The sequence below is a fragment of the Globicephala melas genome, chromosome 9, assembly GCF_963455315.2.
Source record: "Globicephala melas chromosome 9, mGloMel1.2, whole genome shotgun sequence".
Taxonomy (NCBI): Eukaryota; Metazoa; Chordata; class Mammalia; order Artiodactyla; family Delphinidae; genus Globicephala; species Globicephala melas.
Window position 1 is genome coordinate 69,682,142 of NC_083322.1, and position 24,193 is coordinate 69,706,334.

At 41.1% G+C, this 24,193-nt stretch overlaps 1 pseudogene; it reads right to left on the bottom strand.

The window, feature by feature from the left end:
* Positions 1–20,365: 20,365 nt before the first annotated feature.
* Positions 20,366–22,605, bottom strand: LOC132597815 (tigger transposable element-derived protein 1-like; annotated as a pseudogene).
* Positions 22,606–24,193: the final 1,588 nt, after the last annotated feature.

Genomic DNA, 24,193 nt, shown 5'->3' on the forward strand with positions numbered 1-24,193 from the left:
AGATCCTGACACCCAATGCAAAAAAAGGCGGGGGGGGGGCAGCAAAAAAAGTGATTGCTTTAGCATTTTAATTATCCAACCAATTAAATAGGCTATATCCTCAAAACAGAAAAACTTCTGAGAGCAAAATTCAGAAAGAGTAAATCATGCAGGGTCTTATATAAGAATTAATGGGCGTCATAACGGGCTGTAAACAGTGTTCAGCATGTTTTCATATCTGCATCTCTTTTTGTGGTACATGGGCCTCCCACTGTTGTGGCCTCTCCCGTTGCGGAGCACAGGCTCCGGACGCGCAGGCTCAGCAGCCACGGCTCACGGGCCCAGTTGCTCCGCGGCAGGCGGGATCCTCCCGGACCGGGGCACGAACCCGCGTCCCCTGCACCGGCAGGCGGACTCCCAACCACTGCTCCACCAGGGAAGCCCACATATCTGCATCTCTTGCATAAGCGTTTAATCAAAGCTGAAGACACAGTGTTGATCTGGAACCCAGTGGTATATTTCCTGTCACTGGGGTGAGGGTCCTTTTGCTTCTGAAATGAATTTTTCCTGTCTTGTCCAGCTTAGTTTTACTTAAGAAAGAAGCCTAATAGAAAAGAACACGGATCATGCAAGTGAATAAAACTTTCCTTGTGCTGTTCCCTGTTCAGGTGATAAATCAAGAATAAATCCTGAAATATAACAATCTGTTAAGGTAGCAACACACTAATTAAATGAAAAAATCTTTCCTTGAATTGGGTTCAGCTGCATCTGTGATAATTGCCCTCTTTGTCTCGTCCCTGAAATCTGGCAGTGCTCAGAATCCTCCCACTTTGCCCCCACACTTCTTTTCTGCGTTCTCTGTGTGTTGCTGAGTCTCCACTACCTGGGACCCCCAACACTACAGAAAAGTCGGCCTTCAACACTACCTGCAGCCACCATACCGTCCACTGTTTTCTCCCTGTTACAAGAAAAATTTCTCCTATCAAATGCTTTGTGATGTGCATTCCTTCCCTTTCCATCTCTCAGAAATGTGTTTCGTCTGCCAGCCCATCTCTATCATGATCTTCAAGCTCTTCTCCGGAGAACCATTCCTTAAAACACACAAACATCACTGTAAAGTCTTTTCTTCACCCCATCTTCTTCCAGTTCCCCCTCTAGGTCTCATCTCACAGCCCTACTCAACCATCTTAAAGAGGTATCTACACATGCTGTCTTCGCTTTCTTACTTCCTATCCAACCTTTAACTCAAATCTAAATGACTCTTGCTAAAATCACCAATTGTGGTTCTTTTCCAAGGAGAGCCCCAAACAACTCTGCTAGTTCTTACATAAGCATGCTGCTCCTCCAATCAAGAAGTACAGCTTACAAGCCCTCCCCTTGACTCTGATGTGGGTCTATAACTGCTTTGATCAATATAATATAGCGGAAGGGATGCCTCTTAACTTGACCTGCTGCTTCTACTTCCTTCTCTTGGAGCACTCTATCTCAGAAACTAGCCACTGTGCAGTGAGAATCCCAAGCCACGTGGAGAGGCCAACTGTGGGTGCGCCCCTCCTTCAAGAGCCTACACATCATCTGTTCACTCTTCTGAAAGGGCTCACCTTTCTCCCGACTCCATCCCTGGCTCACTTCACTCATCCTTCAAATCTGAAGCTAAAAATTATTTCCTCAGAGATGGCTTCATTTGAAATATGCCGACTCAAAGGAGGTACCAACACTGTCATTTGTCATCCAACATTGCACTTCCAATTCATAGTGCTTACCATAATTTTTAATTGCTACTTTATTCTAGAATTATTTTTAACTTCTGTCGCCCCCAATAAACATGTAATCCTCAAGTATGTATTGTTCACCATCATGGTAGGCAGCTTCTAACATGAACTCCAATGATCCCTGACCCCTGGTACTCCCTTTAAGTGTGGGCTGGACCTAGTGACTCACTTCTAATCAATAAATATGGCAAAAGTGATGGAAGATCACTTCCATAATTAGGTTGTAAAAGACTATGGATTGCATCTTGCTAGCTGATTCTCATCTCTAGACTTCTCAAGTTGCACACTTTGACGAAGAAGCAAGCTGCCATGCTGGAAAGACCCAAACAGCAGGAAACTGAGGGCAACTATCAGCCAACAGCTCTCAAGGAACTAAATCCTGCTGACAACTATGCGTGTGAGCTTGCAAGCAGATTTTTCCACAGCTGAGCCTTACAGGGACTACAACTCAGGGGCTACCTTGATTTCACGCTGTGAAGTAGAAGACTCACCTAAGCCATGCTCAGATTCCTGACCCACAAAGACTGTGAGATAATAAACGTGTGTTGTTTTAAGCCAATTTTAGGGTAATTTAGCCTGCAGCAAAGTAATCAGTGCATCTCTTACACCAAAAATTAATAAATGTTAGTGTTTATAATGTTGGAGACAATGTTCTAAGCACTTCATTGGTATTCATGCATTTAAAAATCACAACCACCTTAGGAGGTAAGTACTATAATTTCTCTAATTTTACACATGAGGAAACTGAGGCAGAAAGGTAAAGTAACTGCCAAAGTTTACTGAACTAGTAAGGATTAGAGTTAGTCCTTGGTTTAGATACTCAAATATTTATTAAATGAATGAATAAATAAAAGAATATCTTTTACTCTGCAAACTAATAAAATTAATATTGGGGGGCTAACAAAACATTTGCAGCATTTTAACAGACTGTGAAATCAATCAATGTACACGTAATGTACTCTCACTGTGTACTAGTACCTTTAGGTCCTATAGTTGACATAAAATATATGTTCCCTTAATCCAATGTACACTATAGATATTCTAGGTACTTTATACTAGCTACAGATTAGTTAAGGAAATCATGCATAAGAGTCTGGTCAATGGCCATGATTTTATGGCATAAGATTTATGGCTAAGATATATGAATCTGACCATTTTATTGACCCATATTACCAGATTCAGCTGCAAGCAAGCCATTTCTCCACCTTGAGTAGCTAATGGGCATTTTATAGAATAACTGCTGGTTACCCATTATCTGTCACGTTGTCTGATGCCAACTCCTTCCTGTTCCAAACCTGCAAGCTGGGTCATCTGATTTATGTCAGATGATTTCCTTGCTATGACTTAGGTGGGGTTTCCAAATAAAACAGTTCCAGAATATGGCTTGACTCCAAAGACTGAGACCTGTCACACATCTTTACCTTATCCCTTATTAGGAGCAAAAATGAACTCCCAACAGCGAACATTTTAAAAGTTTGATCTGAATAAAAGAGAACAGGTGAGACTAAATTCTTCAAAACTAATCTTATTTTAGCTCCTGAGATTCTGTGGGTGTTTGGATAGTAATGTAATAACAAATATACTGATATGTGTCTAAAAGGAATGCTTACATGACCGTGAGTCACGATGTCCATCGCTTCAAGGCTGTTTTGGTAGCTGGCAGGAAGTGATGTATGTCTTCAGAGCATAAAATGTGCCTCAAAGCTGGTGAGGCCTATGAAAATTTTGATGTAATATAAACATGACATTTCTAAACTATTTAAAAGTCACCCCCACCCTACATTGGAGGTCAAATCTACTTCTGAGATGTTCCACATGGATTTCTACAATATTCTTTGGATTTCAGCACTTTTGCTGTTCAGTTCATTTCTGAAGTATGTGGGAAAGACAGCATAAAGTCATCAAAAGAGCACTTGCCTTGGAGTTCATCTGTATGACTTTCCTTCAAGTCAGTTCACTGGGCTTTAGTTTATTCTAAAATGGGAATGATCTTAGACCTATCTTTCTTTCGGGGTTGGCCTCCTTTCCATAGCTTGGTGGAATTCCCAGTGGTTAAGGAACTACAGCTGACCCTTGAACAATGCAGAGGGGTTGGGCTGCCAATACTCTGCAGTCAAAAATCTGAGTATAACTTACAATCGGCCTTCCACATCCATGGTTCTGCATCCTTGGATTCAACCAGCAGGGATCATGTAGAACTGTAATATGTAACACTGAAGAAAATCAACCTATGCATGGAACCTCACAGTTCACATCTGCCCTGCTCAAGGGTCAAGTGTGGTTCCTTTCAGTATATGTGGTTCCTTTCTGGGTCAACACCACACTCAGAGACAACATCAGTACCACCTTCTCCACGTCCACTCCAACTTGCTCATACATTTTCCATTATCCGCACCTCCCCTCAATTTACATCCTGGTAACTTCAAGCCTTCAGGAAAATAAAAAGTAACTCCTCTGTTCCAAAAGTTGGAGGACCACTGCCCCTAATAAGAAAGAATATAGGGAAGAAATAGCAATCCTTCAAGTATACATCAGCCCTACACCTCACCTCCCACACCACTCCCGAGAGAACAGATTTATTCTTACTTACAGTGAGGATGGTTTAAACTAAGAAAAGTGCCCTACAATAGTAGTTAATATTTATTAGACCTCTTTTACTCTTCACAATAAACCTAGAAGTAATCCCGTTTACTAAATGGCCATGAGTTCTCAGACCCAGAGAAGTCAAGTAATTTTCCTAAGATCACATGGCTCATAATAATAGAGTGAAGATTTGAGCCGTGGTTCCCTAGAACAGAGTTTCAGCCACATCTGATTCTAACTCAAGGAAATATCTTCTAATTCTTCAACGTGCTAGTCTGGACCAGAGCAGACTTCAGTTAAAGCATAAATCTGGTCCTCAGTTTCCTTTTGAGCATATTTTTTCCACCTCAGATATCCAATCCCTTTCCCACCCTCCACTAAGTCTGTTTTCTAGAAAAGAACCAGTCAGGAATTGTGAGTTGAAGCCACTACCTTGCCTCCATTGACAAATATTTGCATTTAAAACACCTTGCTCTTAATAGCGATGGTGGCTTCCCAAGGTGTATACTTATCTCCAAATGTAACAAGGTGTATACATTAAATATCTAGAGCTTTTTGTATGTCAATCATACCTCAATAAAGAAGTTTAGAAAAAAATACCTTGCTCTATTTTTCAGCCTAACAATTTCTCAGAAAGTTGCCATTAGACATCTCTGAGCAAATGTGGAGTGGAGGATGGGGCCAGAAATGTGTAGGCAGGGCAGAGGATTTTTCTTACTGCCTCAGAAAGCACACCGCAAGCACCAGCCAATTCCACTCAGGGTTCCTTGCCTGGAGGTACCTCTTTCAGTGCCAAATGAGGAATGGAAATTGCACCCAAGCCTGTTTAATTCAGCTTCATTATTAACTTAGGACTCTATAGGATACCCAGATACAAAATAAATAGACAATGGTTGACACCCCTGGGCACATCACTACCACAGTGGACAGATGGAGCACACATATGAAGACAGGAACCAGAGAAAAACCAAAAGTGATATCCAATGATAGGATGTGCCGACATAATTAATTGAGGCAATAACTGCTGTAGAAGATTCAGAGACTGGAAAAAATCAGTCCACGCTACAGAATTTGGAGAGATTTCCAGGAAGAGCAATGATTTGGTATAAGCCTTGAAGGATCTGAAGAGAAAACAGAAGCATTAAAAGTAGGAGAATCAAAAAACAATAGTGCACATATATACACTACTATATATAAAACAGATAATCAAAAACGACCTACTATATAGCACAGGGAACTATACTCAATATTTTTGTAATAACCTATAAGGGAAAAGAATCTGAAAAAGAATATATATGTATGTATGTGTGTGTATACATATATGTGTGTGTGTGTGTGTGTGTATATATATATATATCACTTTGCTGTGCACCTGAAACTAACACAACACTGTAAATCAACTATACTTCAATAAAAATAAATATTTAAAAAATAAACAATAGTGCAGAAATGAGAACAAAAACTTGACCATGTTGAAACTAAGCATCTATAATTCTTCCCCTCTCCTCTCTGCCTTTTCAGTTATTCCACGAAAATTCAATGAGCTTCTATTTTGTGCTAGACACCATTCTAGCATAAGGAAACTTACAGATGAAGACCCTTCATCCACAGAGCTTACATTCTGCTGGGGAAGACAGATAAATAAGCAAATAGAGGAATAACATAAACTCAGATAATGATAAATGCTAAGAAAAAATGGCACAATGGGATCGAGTTAATGAGGGAAGCTGTTATGGGCTGAAATGTGCCCCCCAAGAATTCGTATATTGAAGTTCTAACCCCTAATACCTCCGAACGTGACTGTATTTGGACATGGGTATTTAAAGAGGTAATTAAGTTAAAATGAGGTCATCAAGATAGGCCCTAATCCAATTTTACTTGTGTCCTTATGAGAAGAGGAAATTTGGACGCAGACACACAGAGAGAAGACCATGTGAAGACTCAGGGAGAAGACAGACATCTACAAGCCAAGGAGGGAGGCCTCAGAAGAAACCAGTCCCGCCAACACCTTGATCTCAGACTTCTAGCCTCCAGGACTGTGAGAAAATAAATTTCTGTTGTTTAAGCTACCAAGTCTGTGGCACTTTGTTATGGTGGTCCTAGCAAATTAATACAGAACTCTACAATATTTACTGTGGTCAAAGAAGGCTTCTCTGAGGAGGTGACAGGTAACATCTGGGCTGAAACCTAAATGAACATTGTCCCAAGCAGAGAAAAGGGCCAGAGCAAGAGACCTGAGACAGCAATTTCAAAAGACAGAAATCAAGCCGATATATCTATGGCTCACCAGATGGGAGTGTGTGTGATAAATATTGTCTCCTGGAGAGCACAGAAATGTTCTCTCCTGTTTCACAGGGATGGTACACAAGTACAGATATTGGGACCAGGAGTGGGGAGCATTGTCCTTAGACAGGAACTAATAAAAGGAGGGAAGGCAAAATATGTGTGAGCAGACACGTCAGTTTTGTGTATTCTTTCAAAAATGTATTAGAAGACAAGGTCATCAGCTGAGGAAGTCAGAAGAGAGACGGTGTCACCTCAATTCGTGGAAGAGTGAAGGTATGAAAGAAGTTTGTAGAACTGACAGTCTGTGTTGGTGCCCATTTGAGATCTGTGGCTACAATTTTAAAGGGAGAAAGTCAGCACAGTTGCTTGATTTTCTCCAAAACTGCTCAGCTATTACATCAGGTTTGGAATAGGCAGAGTTGAATGTAATTGGGCTTGTGATATTGCAGATGCGTATGACTGGGGACAAGGGAATAAAGGGTGTTTTCAAGAGAGTGGTGATAGTATCAGGCCAAGGAATGTACACTTGTCCCTTCTCTGCTCCTCTGTGGACTCAGGTGCCCAGAGGGCTTTGTGCTGCTAGGAGTCCCAGTGGCTGGGTAGAATGACAAATCATGAAGAGTCTTAAATATCCAGAATGGAAAGTAGACTTGATCTTGAAGACAATGTGTAGTAATTCAGGATATTTTGAACAAGGAAATGATGATTTTTTTTAATTTAATATGGTTCATAAAAAAAGGGAAACTAGGAGGGCTTCCCTGGTGGCGCAGTGGTTGGGAGTCCGCCTGCTGATGCAGGGGACGCGGGTTCGTGCCCCGGTCCGGGAAGATCCCACATGCCACAGAGCAGCTGGGCCTGTGAGCCACGGCCACTGAGCCTGCGTGTCCGGAGCCTGTGCTCCGCAGCGGGAGAGGCCACAACAGTGAGAGGCCCGTGTACCACACACAAAAAAAGGAAACTAGGAAAGACCAGGAGGTTTCCTCTCCTCTCTTGAGAAATCAGGATTTGTGGCGGTTTATATATACTTGAGTTTACACAATAGGACAGAAACACTATCATTAAAGAGCATCTTAGTAAATAAATTTTATCCACTGTGCAAAGTCTAGTAAAGAGAAATTAGTGACATGTGATTCTCATATTGTAGAGACTTTTATTATAAACATGATGATCAACAATGATGAATTTTCCAGAAAGTTTCACATTCAAGTATTCTTCCATTGTCCTGAATGATACCCTGGATATATATAAAACCACATGTCTTCACTGTTGTTTCAGAAAAAATATTATTACCATAACAACAAGGCCAAACACATTGACATTAAAAGAACAAAGACAGAATGCAGATTAAAACCTTATGTAAAAGAGATCCCAGAATATGGGCATAGGCAGTTTACTTGTTAAAAATTCCACCATTTAAGAATCCAGAGGTCCTTCACAAAAAGGACAATTGACTCGATATGTTCAGACCAACAAGTGGCCCAACACTGATTTTGCCTAAAAAATTAAGGAAAAAAGTCATTGCTCAACTATCCAGGCTCTTCCTGAGAGTCAAGGTACACAAGCTCAATTTGGGGACATTGACTGGGAGTTGAAGGGGAAAAGTCATTCTGTGTCCATTAGATCACCTTCTAGCCAATATATTATTTAGGATATGGGTAAGATGCTGTAGCAAAGAGTCGCCAAAGTACAAGTGTCTTGAACAAAATAGAGGAATATTATTCTTTCATATACCGTATCTGGAAGGAGGTGGCTGTGTCGAAGAGCTCACTCAGTGGTCCCAGTTGAGTCCAATGTGTAGCTCTGCCAAATGTTTTGGTCTCAGGACACCTTTACACTCAAAAATTATTGAGGACCCCAGAGAAATTTGTTTATGTGGGTGGTAGCTATTGATATTTACTGTGTTCAAAAATAGAACTGAAAATTATCAAAGTATTTGTCTATTAATTTCTTTTTCAAACAATTATAAACCCACTGAATGCTAACATAACTCATTTTTTCATTATGTCTTTTAAAAAGTGAAAAGAGTGGCATTATTTGATATTTTTGAAACTCTCTTTAATGTCTGGGTTAATAATAGAAGACATGATGATGATGATGGTGCGGTGGTGATGACTGAACGTGTCTATGTTCAGTCTAGTGCAGTAGATTGTTTTAAAGTATGTGAAGAGAATCTAGCCTCACACAACTGTATAGCTGGGAAAAGGAAGAGTATTTTAATAGCCTTTTCAGATGGTTGTGAATGTTGTTCTTTGATACTGCACCAAAACTCAAGTGGTAGTTTCTTAAAAGTTAGTTGCAGTATAGAATCTGAAACCGAATCAATGAACTTTTTATACTCTGTCACATCAAAATCCACTGGTGGTGATTGCACGCTGAATACATTTGTCAAAAACTATCACACAAATAAACAAAAAAGCAAATTTTCTTATTTTACACTCCATGTTTTACACACATGGGATCTTTTACCCACGCGCGATTTCATAACACCATGCATCAGTCCGTTGGGAAATTATTGGTTCACTGAGTTATGCTGAACTTCCAAATGGTGATACATTTTCTTATACTATATCAGAAAATCATGTTCATTAATATCACCACCAGTCTCATGAGAAAAGTTTTTAAATACTGAGTTGCTGTCGAGTTCATAGTGGCAGATACATATTTTCCAAAATTCAAATTTCTGTCCTCATCAGTGTGATTGATGTTCCCCAGGGGAAAACGGGAACAATAACGTACAAAGCAAACACTTTCTAAGTAAGTGATCAAAAATGTAAACTGATATTCCATTAGTGAACTCGTAGTTCCATGGCTTTACCTAGTTGCAGGGTAGGTGGGAAAAAGTAGGCTCTAACTCTGAGGCAGCCATATCATCTGGAAGAGGGACAACAGATGTGGGCGTATAACTAACAATCACCACACTAGTCCAATTAATGAATAAGCACGCCAAGTGCAAGGACAGTCACAACCAAGAACCTGCAGACAATTGAGGACATAGCTACTTCGGCTTCGTGCCTGGCAACAGGGTGTAACACTGAACAGAGGGAGCCTGGAGGTGGCGGCACAGGAGCAGAGGAATTGCCCCAACCACGGCTCCAAGCCTGTGGCCAGGGGGATGGAGTACCAGGAAGAGGGTCCTCGAAAGGAGTCACCAGTATTACAGACAGGAGAGGATCACTGGAGAGACCCAGAACAGGAGCAGCAGAGAGAACAGCAGGACCCTCGAGGTCAAAGAAGAGGGCAGATCCCTCACAACCTTTGGTGAGTGTATGGTAGAGCACCCAGAAACCCCTTCAACTAGAAAGAACTTTGGGTTGCAGGCGTATCACTAACTGAGCTGGGCCAGAAATCGGCTGCTCTGTAACTCTTATTGTGACCTCACTTTGTCCCCAGTCTGGAGAGCCAGGGTAAATCTGGGTGGTTCTATGATGTTTTTATAGCTCTACTTTGTCAAAACATATTCCTATTTGAGAGATGAGTCCAAATATTTTATTTGTATTCCCTTCTCTTAGCAACAAGCAGAGAAGGGAAGAGCCAGTTCTGCAGAAAACATGCTGTTCTGCAGAAAACCGATGTGAACTTAGCACACACAGGTAAAGAAACTAGGGGTAAAGGTAGCTCTGGTCACAGAGAACAAAATCCTAATAATCATAGCAAGTGTACTGGGAGCCAAAACGAAACCGTCTTTGCAAATCTAGATAAGTGGTAAATATGGGACCAAAAAGCTTTTAACTGCTATGCCTTATCTGATACACTGGCAAATGTACACAGTGGCAAAAGGAAAGAGCTAGAAGGCATTCGTTTTGAGACTGGATCCAGGTCAACCAAGAGGTCATAGGTCCTTGGGCTCCATTCCATCTGCAGCAAACAGAAAGTCTATTGTTACCTGGTTAAAGGGGTTTACGACAAAATAACTGTCTAGGGATCATCCTCATTCATGTCTTTCCTGATTGTCTCCCTCAGGGCTTCTATTTTTTTTCCTGTACTGGCACTCTCTACCCTACAAGGGAAAGCAGTTTTTTAACATATGCTTCTGGTATATTAGCTCAGATTACAGGACATACAGACAACAAAAAAATATAAATGAAAGGCACATCAGAACCAAAGAAGCAAGAAATAAACATATATCCTAGCCTCAGGGATTTATGCATTCCCTGTGACTGGACATGAATTTTGAATCCAAGATTTTGTGCAGGTGCGGCAAAAAAGCAATTATTTTCATGGTTCTCGATTGTAAGAAAGGAGGAAGCAAAATTTTTGTGGGCTCTAAATCCTCACGTTTTTCTTATGAGTTCTTTAATGGGAGTCATTGAGTTACATTATGGACATTATCCTCAATACCAGTTCTGTCGTCAAGGCAAATCAAGGCTCATTTAGCCCTAAGCCTACGACGTAACGTTGCTGATTTTCTGTGCAGATTTTCCAAGAACCTGCAGGAGGATAACAAATTCCACGTAGAGTGAACTAATAATTTTTAAATTATTTCAATTGACCTGAAATAAGTCTGACCTGGCAAATACCTGGCCATGCTGGGGGGAGCAATGCTACCTTGGTGCTTGGTCAGGAAATGCTGCCTCCAAATAAATCAAAAGGTCCACCTCATCACAAAGGCTCTGGGCATCTCCACTGGCCTCTGTGACAAGTATTTGATTTTACATTATAGGCCTTAATATAAAGTCCTGCCTCTGCCAGCAGTAACTGAAATTTGGAGCACATCACTTAACGTCTTGGCTGCGATGCCCCCATTTTTATTTTTTATTTTTTATTTTTTTTTTGCGGTATGCGGGCCTCTCACTGGTGTGGCCACTCCCGTTGCGGAGCACAGGCTCCGGACGCGCAGGCTCAGCGGCCATGGCTCACGGGCCCAGCCGCTCCGCGTCATGTGGGATCTTCCCAGACCGGGGCACGAACCCGTGTCCCCTGCATCGGCAGGCGAACTCTCAACCACTGCGCCACCAGGGAAGCCCCCCCATTTTTAAATGAATAATAAGATAGCTACCATTTTCTGAGCCCCTACTCTGTGCCTGTCACCATTTCATATCTGTTTTCCCAGCTGGATTATAAGTTCCCTGAGAACAAGGAGAGTATTTCTTTCCACTGCTGTATTCCCATCATCTCACACAGGTCTGGCACATAGTACATGCTTAATAAAATTTTTTAAAACTAACTAAATGTCCATTGTCAGGACAACCCCACAAGCAAGTGCTGTTCCTATCTTATAGCTGAAGAAACCGTGGCTCAGAAAGTCTAAGTAACTTTCAGAAAGTCACACACCTGGTTAAGCAGAGTAGTCTGTCTAGCCCCAGAGGCTGCAGCAATGGAAACAGACCAGAGCAGGTCCCAAGGCTCCTCCTGGCTCCAAAGGCAATGATTCCCCACAACTCATGGGCAGCTAATACCCCTTAGCATAGGACTGCTTGTTGTGGAAAGAGCTCTTGCTTCATGAAATTCCTCAACACTTTTCACCACCTCAGGCCCCCAAAGCTGTGGGTCCAGCAGCTTTGGGCATCAACCAAGGTGGGGAGCTCCGGCGAGGCAGGGTAATCATCAGAGCAAGTCACCCTGGAGACCTCTTCACTTATCTAAGAGGCTCTGGTCAACATCACCCACTTCCCGCTGCTACCTGAGGGACATCAGTACTTCATCCTCACTCCACCCTGAGACTTAGCCAAGATGAGCATCACCTTGAAGCAAATCCATATAGTAAACCTACATTGATAAAGCAGTAGTTACGTGTGTAGAGGATGACCACATGAGCTAGTTTATGGTCATTTTGTTATAAAATTCAAAACAGAAACACGTTCAACTTAGCTAGAGCAACTTGCTTTGCTGGTGCTCTTAATCTTCTCATTCCTTCAGCCACCTGTTATTTATGGAGGATAAAATCCCTCAGTCACCTCCTTTTTTAAACATTTTTATTGGAGTATAATTGCTTTACAATGGTGTGTTAGTTTCTGCTTTATAACAAAGTGAATCAGTTATACATATACATATGTTCCCATATCTCTTCCCTCTTGCGTCTCCCTCCCTCCCACCCTCCCTATCCCACCCCTCTAGGTGGACACAAAGCACCGAGCTGATCTCCCTGTGATATGTGACTACTTCCCACTAGCTATCTATTTTACGTTTGGTAGTGTATATATGTCCATGCCACTCTCTCTCTTTGTCCCAGCTTACCCTGCCCCCTCCCCGTGTCCTCAAGTCCATTCTCTAGTAGGTCTGCGTCTTTATTCCCGTCTTGCCCCTAGGTTCTTCATGACCAGTTTTTTTTTTTAGATTCCATATATATGTGTTAGCATACAGTATTTGTTTTCCTCTTTCTGACTTACTTCACTCTGTATGACAGACTCTAGGTCCATCCACCTCACCACAAATAACTCAATTTTGCTTCTTTTTATGGCTGAGTAATACTCCATTGTATATATGTGCCACATCTTCTTTATCCCAGCCTAAGTTGATGGACACTTAGGTTGCTTCCATGTCCTGGCTATTGTAAATAGAGCTGCAATGAACATTGTGGTACATGACTCTTTTTGAATTATGGTTTTCTCAGGGTATATGCCCAGTTGTGGGATTGTCCTCAGTCACTTCTTAAAAATATGTTTCCCATTTGCTGAGGACTAGTGTAAAGCATGCAACAAATTTCACAGAGTGCTAATAGGGACAAGCCACGTGTTTCACTTTCTTCTCACCAAGCAAAATTGCTAACTTTCCTTTTATCAGATGCAGGGGATTCACCATTTCATCCTCCCATCAACACAACTTACACCCTGCCTGTGACTGGGATCTAGGAACTCAGGGCCTCATTAAAGCCAATATCACAATTCCTTATTTCTTTTGGGAAGGAAAGCTGTGATTATTGTCTTCAGTGAATTTCTAAACCAGGGGAAGAAATTGTTTCAGCACTAAATTCAAATCTCTGATGCCCTATACCCCTCCCATAATGTCTTTGTTGTAGGTTGTGTCTCACTTCTTCCTCCCACAAATTTCTATTTACTCCCACCTCAAAATCCCAGGTTTCATTTCACAGAAGTAAGGTGTCCCCTTATCTTTGATAAAGGAGGCAGAAATGTACAGTGGAGAAAGGACAGCCTCTTCAATAAGTGGTGCTGGGAAAACTGGACAGGTACATGTAAAAGTATGAGTTTAGATCACTCCCTAACACCATACACAAAACTAAGCTCAAAATGGATTAAAGACCTAAATGTAAGGCCAGAAACTATCAAACTCTTAGAGGAAAACACAGGCAGAACACTCTATGACATAAATCACAGCAAGATCCTTTTTGACCCACCTCCTAGAGAAATGGAAATAAAAACAAAAATAAACAAATGGGACCTAATGAAACTTCAAAGCTTTTGCACAGCAAAGGAAACCATAAACAAGACCAAATGACAACCCTCAGAATGGGAGAAAATATTTGCAAATGAAGCAAATGACAAAGGATTAATCTCCAAAATTTACAAGCAGCCCATGCAGCTCAATAACAAAAAAACAAACAACCCAATCCAAAAGTGGGCAGAAGACCTAAATAAACATTTCTCCAAAGAAGATATACAGAGTGCCAACAAACACATGAAAGAATGCTCAACATCATTAATCATTAGAGAAATGCAAATCGAAACTACAATGAGCTATCATCTCACACCAGTCAGAATGGCCATCATCAAAAAATCTAGAAACAATAAATGCTGGAGAGGGTGTGGAGAAAAAGGAACACTCTTGCACTGCTGGTGGGAATGTGAATTGGTACAGCCACTATAGAGAACAGTATGGAGGTTCCTTAAAAAACTACAAATAGAACTACCATATGACCCAGCAATCCCACTACTGGGCATATACCCTGAGAAAACCATAATTCAAAAAGCGTCATGTACCAAAATGTTCATTGCAGCTCTATTTACAATAGCCAGGAGATGGAAACAACCTAATTGTCCATCATCGGATGAATGGATAAAGAAGATGTAGCACATATATACAATGGAATATTACTCAGCCATAAAAAGAAACGAAATTGAGTTATTTGTAGTGAGGTGGATGGACCTAGAGTCTGTCATACAGAGTGAAGTAAGTCAGAAAGAGAAAGACAGACACCGTATTCTAACACATATATATGGAATCTAAGAAAAAAAAATGTCATGAAGAACCTAGGGGTAAGACGAATAAAGACTCAGACCTACTAGAGAATGGACTTGAGGACACGGGGAGGGGGAAGGGGAAGCTGGGACAAAGTGAGAGAGTGGCATGGACATATATACACTACCAAACGTAAAATAGATAGCTAGTGGGAAGCAGCCGCATAGCACAGGGAGATCAACTCAGTGCTTTGTGACCACCTAGAGGGGCGGGATAGGGAGGATGGGAGGGAGGGAGGCAGAAGAGGGAAGTGATATGGGAACATATGTATATGTATAACTGATTCACTTTGTTATAAAGCAGAAACTAACACATCATTGTAAAGCAATTATACTCCAATAAAGAAGTTAAAAAAGAAGGTGTCCTTAAAATCCACATTTACTGTGATTGTGTTTTGTCTGTGTGGTTCGGTATGAATCAGGAAGGGCTTTAGGATCTGCTCTCATCAAAGCTAAGTAGCCCTGTGGACATGGCAGTGAAGTTGAGATAGAGGAGGGATGAGAAGGGATCTTACCGTCCTGACTATGCCATGAGCCTCCTTATTCTCCCACCACATACCTACAGCAGCGTGAACTCAGAAACTGAGGGTCTGCAGTAGCCTCTCCTATTCTCCACAGGCACAAGGCATTGAACCCAACACTGGACAGAGAGTAAGAAAGAAAGAAAGGTGGACAAAAGTAGAGGAAAAAAGAGCAGTAAATAGAGGCAAAGGCAGCAGAGGGATGGGGGAGTGAGACAGAAACGAGGTAGTAAAACTTCAGATAGTGCCAACACTAGTTATTCATTCACAAATATTTGAAAGACAAAATCCATGCCCTCCTGCAGCTGTCACCCTAGTCAGGCAATAAGATAAATCAGTAAAATACATAGTACGTTAAAAGATAATCAGCGCTAAGGAGAAAAATGAAGCAGAGAAGAGGGATACTGCTTGTCTGGGTGTGAGAGAAGAGAAGTTGCTTTAGTATGGTGTCCAGAGGAGGCGCATTGAGAAGGTGACACTGGAGGAAGACTTCAAAGACAGCAACACCAGCTTTGCTCACTCTCAGGCATTTCTGCAACATTTTGAGGCCCCCAAAATATTTAGTTTTTGAGCCAGTTGTCCTTTGTTGGTTTTCTGAACTTTTCTCTTATGATATTTCATCTATCATTTCTATGTATGTAAGGTGGAAGGGATTACCCAAGTCTGAACCCTCTGCATCATTCAGACCTGTGGTCATTTCCGTGTACCAACTGTAAAAGGACTGAAGCCTTATCCAAGAAGAGCCAACCTATCTTGTTTGGAAATCTTGTCCTGAGGAGGAAGGACCAGTGGGTGGTAGTAGTCTTCTGTGTTTCATCCTGCTGATGTTACACAGTTTAACATAGGGAGCTTCAGACCATGAGAGGAAAAGCAGAAGACATTTCATGAGAAAGTTAACCCCCTTGTTATATCATTAAAAGGTCATTTGAATCATCTTACTTGCACTTGGAATCTTGTTCAAATGTTAGGAAGGCCTTGGATAAAACTGTGGCTGGTGTCACATTTACATAGTTTCTCACCTTCTTGAAAAAAAAACCACATCCTCTCCATAGTAAGCTTGCACTAGGAAAATCTGGGAGGATTAACTGGAAGGAAGGGTTGACAGTGATGGGCTCATGTCTAGGGCGATTTTATTACTGATTTATTACTGATTTATGAGTCAAGAGGCTGAGGAAAGCAAGTTGAACAGACATGGCTCAAAAACCTTGAAAACATTAAGAAAACGTGGTTTGCCAAAACCCAAAATGAGAGCCTGAAATAGAATATCAATTTAAGTACATATAAATATCATATGTATGTGTACACACATAACACACACATACTTACACACAACTAAGCCCTAAAATGAAATCTTTCACTTAACATCTGCATTTGAACTAGTAAGTAAAAGAGTTGAAAAGAAATAGCTTGAAAATTCATCAAGGAAGCACTGCCAGAGGAAATTGTTTTTTTTTTTAGCTGCACCACGCTTGAGGGATCTTAATTCCCCGACCAGGGATCGAACCCAGGCCCCAGTGGTGAAAGCCTGGAGTCCTAACCACCGGACCGCCAGGGAATTCCCCCAGAGGAAATTTTCATTGCCTTTCCATTGGTCAACCTCAGAAGTGAGCTTGCACAATTTTGCTGTTTGATTAAAGGAGAGAAGCCAGCTCAGACTGGCTCGTGAGAGCTGATCGTTCACATCTCTTCCCAACTCATCCAGGATGGTAGCCTCACATAGGCCATAAGGGGAGGTTTACACTGTGGACATCACCAAATGCTACCAGTCAGGGCCAGAACACTGGTTTCTTCCCACTGAGAGCCTGATGACAAGCCTTTAGCAGCACAGCACTAGGGAAGGGAGAGGCTGTACTAGATAAACTAGGTGATTTGTGTCAACACTCAGAGGCAAGAAGGAGAGAAAGTGAAGTAAACGCGCTGTTATTAAAGGCACTCTAGGGAGTTGAGTGTCAAATTCATTTAAAGCTAAAGCATTCCATTTAGGTACAGGAGATTCCAAAAATCTATTCAACGCAGGATAATCTTGACTTCATTAAACAGAATGAGGACCAATAGCGCCAGCTTATCCACGAAGGATGAGGACTTCTGGGCAGTTTTCTCCAACAGCTCTAGAAGCCTCCCAAAACAAGTGGCTGGCTTACTCCAAGACTTATGTCATAAAGTCAGCATCAATTTTCAACTTTAAACTTATTTTTAAAATACTCTTTAATTCCTAAAGGTAAGAGATGTGAAAAAAACATGTATATATGAAATCAGGTTGATCCCACGGCTTAGCCATATACATGTCACTGTCTAAATCACCAATACAAGCCACAAACATTCCCTAATTATCCTCTCTCATCAAAGATCAAAGCTTTCATCAAAACTGAAGGACTTAAACAGTGCGGAGCAACAGTACAAAGAACCACAAGAAAACAAATGTCTGTCATAAAGTCTCTGTGTTCCTAGCTTAGAAATGTGCATGCTGACAGAGCTCATGCAAGTTCTGAGAATATATTAAATGTGACATCACTCAGTACTGAACTGGAAACTTGCTAATAAATAACGTAGAGCAGGAGGAGAGAGTTTGTTTATTTGCCCTCATTTATACACAACCCCAAAGTCATTGCCTGTGTTTTTCCAGACTCCTTCAACAAAACTTTTCTTGTGAATTCCTGTAACAGGAAGAATAAAAAACTGCTATCAACTAGGGAAAATGATCCCCTCCACTCAAATGGAGACTTCATTTGTGATATCTGCATTCTCTCTGTAGCTGTAATTTTTCTGAGTTGTTAGATAGTCAAAAAGCCATTACTATAATATAGCAAGATGGTTAAAAATCAGGTCTTTGGAGGCAGCCAGATCTGGGGTTTTTCTTCCTCTGCTACTTTCTAGCATTGTGACCTTGAACAAGCTACTTAGCAGAGATATTTTCCCTTTGTATAAATGGGGCTACTAACGCCTAAGCTTCATAGTTACATTAAAGGTTAGATGAAAGACTGTATGTTAAGTGATTAACACAGGGATTGGCCCAGAATAAACCCTCTATAAATGTTAGTTATTGCAGCTCTCTTAGTCAATCTTCTCTTAATCAAGCCACTAGATTAACTGACACTTGCTGATGTCCATAGAATGCTGGGCACTTACAGCTGCTACATTCACCTCTGGTACCCTCGTACATGTTCACTCCTAACTGCTGTGTTGTCACTTGTTTTTAGGTTCTCAACATTACAAATTCTGATGACATTTTATTTTAATTATGTACAATCAATGAAATTTTATGTAAACCCATGAAATACGAATGGATAAAGCTGTATACCATTTCTCTGAAAACGAAAATGGTAGCTTTCAAAAGATTCATAAACATAGGTCTCTAGAAAAAATACTGCTAATATGTGAGGTACGGATGCATTGACTAGGAATACTGAGAAATTTTTTTTGACACTTTAAAGACCTATCTGGAAGGTTGCTTGAAAATTATCAGCAAATTATCCTTCCACTTAAAAATAACTAGCAATAGGAGAGGATGCATTGTGTGTGTGTGTGTGTGTGTACGTGTGCATGTTGAATAAATGAATAAAACTGAAGGGTTTGACCGATGCTTGGGGAAGAGGAAGTGAGGGGCAAAGGGAGGAGACTTGGTGTGACTCTTCCACGTTCTAGTTCTAAGTCTTTAGGCAAGGTATAGAGCCTAAGACAGGGCTGTAAACCAAACCAAAAGGCATGCATCTGACTCGGAATCTTTGAGGGCCCTTTCTAACTCAGTGGTTCTTGATACCATAGATTTTCATAGGAAGTGATGACGCATGCAAAATGATGCATGCTTGGTGTCCTAGCAGATGAAACACTGATCAGGGAATGGATAGTCACAAGAGGCTCCTTGATTTGCTGATGGGAATACAACAAGCACCCAAAGGACAGCAGCTCCTCAAGCAGGAACCAATAGGACAAAGCCAGAGCCGTGACCTAATCCTGCTATTGGGGCACAGGGCCAGGCCAGCTTACTTGCCTTGCTACTTCCATTTCACGATGGTGCATTTAAGCAGTTCCTAGAGATCTAGAATTGAAATCTGATCTAATTTACTTAAATGTGTGTAGATAGATCTGGTGTTCAGCAAAGGCACTTATAACCTCAAGTGAGACAAGTCTCAGATACAGTAGCAACACTTGTCAGAGTGCTTCTTTGTGCAGTCAATAAGTCAAAATTTAAATTTTGTGAAAATCACTCTAGGGAAGGGTCCACGTTGTTCTATCTTTGCCTCACTATAATCAACAGAAAAGAGAGGTGGTTTTCAAATGTTAGATTACTGCCATTTGGTAGAGATTATCATCTGAGTCCATTAACCAGAGTCTCAAGGCACTGGACAACCTACCAACAAAATAAGATAAGATGCATTAACATCAATTTGTTAATTTTTAGTGAGGCTTCAAAACGCCCTAGTAAATTACTGAATCATTTTAAAGATGTGTTGCTGCTTCTTCACTATTCCTCTTTGCTGTACATGAAAAAGCTGACTTACTTGTAATCAGTTCAGTTCCTCCTTTCATCCCATCGAAGATTACCTAATTCTCTGCTGTTACCGTCACTCAACAAAGCAGCCCATAAAAATTGAAGATCAAATATAAACAAAGAGCACTAAATAGCATGGCAGGATTTTCAAAGCCATAGGATTCTTTAACAAAACTTACCCCCCAAAACTGGATTCACAGTATTAACACTGGGAGTTAACCTATTGCGTATCTTCCCCTTTGGAAGTAATGCTTTCAGTTACTTAGAGGATGTCACACACTACTGCACTTCCAATGAGTTAGATTATATACAAAACTGCACTTTAATTGATCATTTTCTTAATCAACTAAATTTTAGAGCAAAGTTTAGCAAAATGAGGCAGAAAGGATGTAAAGCAGACTACAGGCACACCTTGGAGGTATAACAGGTTCGGTTCCACACCACCGCAATAAAGCAAATATCACAGGAAAGCGAGTCATATGAAGTCTTTGGTTCCCCAGCGCAGATGTTTACACAAGACTGTAGTCTATGAAGTGTGCAACAGCAATATGTCTGAAAAAAATGTACACACCTTAATTTAAAACACTTTATTACTAAAAAATGCTAGCCATCACCTGAGCCTTCAGCGAGCTGTAGTCTTTTTGCTGGTGTAGGGTCTTGCCTTGAGGTTGACGGCAGCTGACCGATCAGGGCCATGGCTGCTGAAGGTTGGGGAGGCTGAGGCAATTTCTTAAAATAAGACAACAGTAAAGTTTGCCGCATTGATGGGCTCTTCCTCTCACAAACAATTTCTCTGCAGCACGCAACACTACTTGATAGCATTTTACCCACAGAAGAACTTTTCTCACAATTGGAGTCAATCTTCTCAAACGCTGCCACTGCTTTATCAACTAAATTTTTGCAATGTTCTAAATCCTTTGTTGTCATTTCAATAGTCTTCACAGCATCTGCACCAGGAGTAGATTCCATCTCAAGAAACCACTTTCTTTGCTCATCATAAGAAGCAACTCCTTATCTGTGAAAGCTTTATAATGAGATTGCAGCAATTCAGGCACATCTTCAGGTTCCACTTCTAATTCTAGTTCTCTTGCTATTACTCATCTGCAATTATTTCCGCCACTGAAGTCTCAAAACCCTCAAAGTCATCCAGGAGGGCTGGAATCAACTTCTTCCAAACTCCTGTTACTGTTGATATTTTGACCTCTTCCCATGAATCATGAATGTTCTTAATGGCATCTAGAATGTAAATCCTTTCCAGAAGGTTTTCAATTTACTTTGCCCAGATCCACCAAAGGAATCACTACCTAAGGCATCTATATTCTTACAAAATATATTTCTTTTTTTTTTAATTAATTTATTTATTTTGGGCCTCTTTTGTTCTTTGTTGCTGTACGCGGCCTTCTCTAGCTGCGGAGAGCGGGGGCCACTCTTTGTTGCGGTATGTGGGCTTCTCATTGTGGTGGCTTCTCTTGCTGTGGAGCACGGGTTCTAGGCACGCGGGCTCAGTAGTTGTGGCTCGCGGGATCTAGAGTGCAGGCTCAGTAGTTGTGGCGCACAGGCTTAGTTGCCCTGCGGCATGTGGGATCTTCCCGGACCAGGGCTCGAACCCGTGTGCCCTGCACTGGCAGGCAGATTCTTAAACCACTGCACCACCAGGGAAGCCCCAAAATGTATTTCTTAATGAATAAGACTTGAAAGTTGAAATTACTCCTTGATCCATGGGCTGCAGAATGGATATTTTTGCTAGCAGGCATGAAAACAACATTAATCGCATTGTCCATCTCCATCAGAGCTCTTGGGTGACCAGTGCACTGTTAATGAGCGTACTGTTTTCAAAGGAAACTTCTTTTCTGAGGAGTAGGTCTCAACAGTGGGCTCAAAATATTCAGTAAAACATGTTGTAAACAGATGTGCTGTCATCCAGGCTTTGTCGTTCCATTTATAGAGCACAGACTGAGTAGATTTCTCATAATTTTTAAGGGCCCTAGGATTTTCAGAATGGTAAATGAGCACTGACTTCAACTTAAAGTCACCAGCTGCATTAGCCCCTAACAGGAGAGTTAGCCTATCCTTTGAAGCCTTGAAGCTAGGCATTGGCTTCTCCTCTCTAGCTATGAAAGTCCTAGACGGCATCCTCTTCCATGATAAGCCTGTTTCATCTACATTGAAAATCTATTGTTTAGTATAGCCAGCTTTATTAGTTAATTTAGCTGGATCTTCTGGATGACTCGCTGCAGCTTCTATATCATCACCTTGCACTTTTATGTTATAGAGATGGCATCTTTCCTTCAACCTCATGAACCAATCTCTGCTAGCTTCAGACTTTTCTTCTGCAGCTTCCTCAACTCTCTCAGCCTTCACAGACTTGAAGAGAGTTAGAGCCTTGCTCTGGATTAGGCTTTGGCTTCAGGGGGTGTCGTGGCTGGTTTGATCTTCTATCCAGACCACTAAAACTTTCTCCATACCAGCAATAAGCCTGTTTCGCTTTCTTATCATTCATGTACTCACTGAAGTAGCACTTTCAATTTCCTTCAAGAACTTTTCCTTCGCATTCGTAACTTGGCCGTTTGGTACAAGAGGCCTAGCTTGTGCCAGGCACACAAGAAATACTCAATAAATATATTTCTTTAATTATTCCTTTAAAGGAAATTTGCTTTTCCCAACAGTTGGGATCAGTTCAAAGACTTTAATGGAAATAAAAACAGCACAGGTTGAAGGCAGTTATCAAACCTGCAACTCCGAGACAGGAAACCAGGGCTTCCCTGGAATAAAAAACAAGGCTTACACATCTGATCGAAGCAAACATAACCCACAGAATGGGAGTCAGTCTTGCTCCAGTTCATGGCGGCACCATCTTTCCAAGCTGAGTAATACGCCTCCCTACTAGAGAGGTCTGTAACTTACAAGTAAGATGCAGCACTTTCAGTGGCTCTTGAATATTAAATATTTGGAGGAGAATCTCTCATTTTCTATAACTCAAAAAAAGACAAGAAAAAGCTAAAACTTTTAGATCTTCTATTTCCATGGCCATAAATTAAACATTCTCAAAAATATTTTCACCAAAAAAGCCACTCTAAGGAACCACGTGGGGCATGTGACAATAGTCTTCAAAGTCGTCCCTGCTAGGAGGCGAGCTAGGAGGACAGGGGTCTGCACCTGCCTGTTTCCCTAGCACCTAGAGCAACAGAACAAGCACTGGAATTAAATCAATAGAAGTGGATTCAAATCCCAGCTCTACCTCTCACCAAGTGTAAAATGAAAGTCTCTCAGAACCTCAGTTTCCTTCTCCATAAAAAGAAAATAACCTCTCCTTCACAGGGTGCTGTGATAATTCAGGCCCAGGTATCTGCGTTTCAGACAAGCAGGTGAAATGATTCTCACTCAGGTTGTCTACATAGATAATATTCTAAGAAACACCGCCTTTATCCCAAACTTCATGTTCAGTGAGGAAACTGAGCCCCAAATCGTATCATCCAATGATTTTCTAAAAGACCTTCAGTGATTCTGAAGAAGTCTTGAGGGGCAGGGAGTGGGGTTGGCAGAGAGCAGACAGATGGGTGCCCATGATGTAGCAAGCAGAAGGGTTGTTTTGCCTCCTTTAGATATTGTAGCCATGTCATCATAGAACTGACATCCCATTCCACTTCCAAATCCATATATATGATTACTTTAAAATAAATTTCTAGCACTGGAATTACTAGGTCACAGAATATGAATTTTTGAACGCTTTTGATACATGTTTCCAAAATTGCCTTCTAAAAGGCTTATTTCAATTTTTTCTCCCACCAGTAGAGTAAGAGAGAAGTGGGACCCTCTTCAACATCCCACCAAATAATGGCTCAGGAGATAATAGAGTGCTAGCTAGGGCTCCAGCTAGAGCTACAGAGCTCCGCAGAGTCTCCCGTGGAATGTAATTTTCCAGGCAGAACATTCAGTTTTTGACACAGACCTGTGGTTGCGTCTTGTGTTTACAATATATTTTTGGTCAGTTGGTTGCATCCTTAATCTTTGCTGCTAATTTGGGACTAAACTGGATTACTTCACAAGACCTGTGGTTTCATGAGATGAAACCACAAATTCTTACTCCCAAGAGAAGCAAATTAAAAATGTTGCTTTGGATGATGAGCCTTAGTCAGTGAGTCAGAACAGAGCACAAACTTAACATGAAAGGGAGTGGAAATGGAAAAATAGTCAATTCCAAAGGCTAAAGTGAAGAAGCCAAATAGCTGGAATTTAACTATTTCACATATTTATACCCATTGCTTGCTGAAGAGAGAACTGTTATGTCTATTCAGTCTGCTTGCAGTTTTTTGCCTGTTTTTTTTTTCAACATCCATCACCCAAAATACAGCAACTCAGCATTTTCCGCAACATCTATGTACAATATTTGAGCTTACGTAGAACTATCTAAATCAACGCCACTCAAATTCT